The following is a 998-nucleotide window of genomic DNA, read 5'->3' as shown; positions in this document are numbered from 1 at the left end:
GCGGTCGCACTCCTTTCCAGAGTCTTGGCGTATCACCACTGTAATTCCAATACCCAAACCAAACAAAGACAACACACCCATTCAATTACAGACCAATAGCACTAAGGAGCTGCCTGTGCAAACTTATAGAAACTTATAGAAAACATTGTCCACAGGCTACTCATGTGGTTTCTGGAGACGACGGGCTCGCTGAGCGGTCTCCAGTGCGGATTCAGGAAAACTCGATCCACTCTGGATTACCTGGTACGCCGCGAGACCTTTATACGCCAGACGTTTGCCGAAGGAGGCCACATTAAAAAACAACAACAAACAAACAAACTAGAAACAGCCTTCGACACAACCTGGAAGTACGGCATTCTCAGATACCTGCACGCTCTCGGCATACGCGGTCACCTCCCTGCTTTCATTGGCAATTTCCTGAAGAACCATTCCTTCCAGGTTCATGTCGGATCCTCCCTTTCAGATCCCATCAACAGGAGGAAGGTGTTTCCCAGGGAACCATCCTTTCTCCTCTCCTATTCAAAATTAAAATAGATTCCATCGTTAAGACCCTCCAAAATAGCATAGACAGCTCCTTATACGTTGACGACGTCCAGATATTCTGCCGATCCAAAAATTTCTGAACTAAGATCTCTGGAAAAGTTATCAAATAATAACGGTTTCAAGTTTTCCCCGTCAAAGCCGGTTGCAGTGCACTTCTGCCGACCAGGAAGACGTTTACTGCAGCCGGATTTGACGCTATACCGGGAAAGGATTCCCTTCCAGGACCAGGCTCGTTGCCTTGGCATTATATTTGGCAATAAAATCAAACTCATATCACACATAATATTAATGGTAGTAATAATAAGAATAATGAAGATCACTTCTACAGCGCCCACTCCCGTGTAAATACAGCTCTAGGCGCTTTACATAAATGCATGTACGAACAATATTCACACATGCACATACGCCCGCACGCGCGCACACACACACACACACACACACACACTAACACACAC

The sequence above is a fragment of the Aplysia californica genome, unplaced genomic scaffold (genome assembly GCF_000002075.1).
Source record: "Aplysia californica isolate F4 #8 unplaced genomic scaffold, AplCal3.0 scaffold01098, whole genome shotgun sequence".
NCBI classification, from domain to species: domain Eukaryota; kingdom Metazoa; phylum Mollusca; class Gastropoda; order Aplysiida; family Aplysiidae; genus Aplysia; species Aplysia californica.
The sequence above is the reverse complement of the archived record's forward strand: the minus strand, read 5'-3'. Positions refer to the sequence as shown.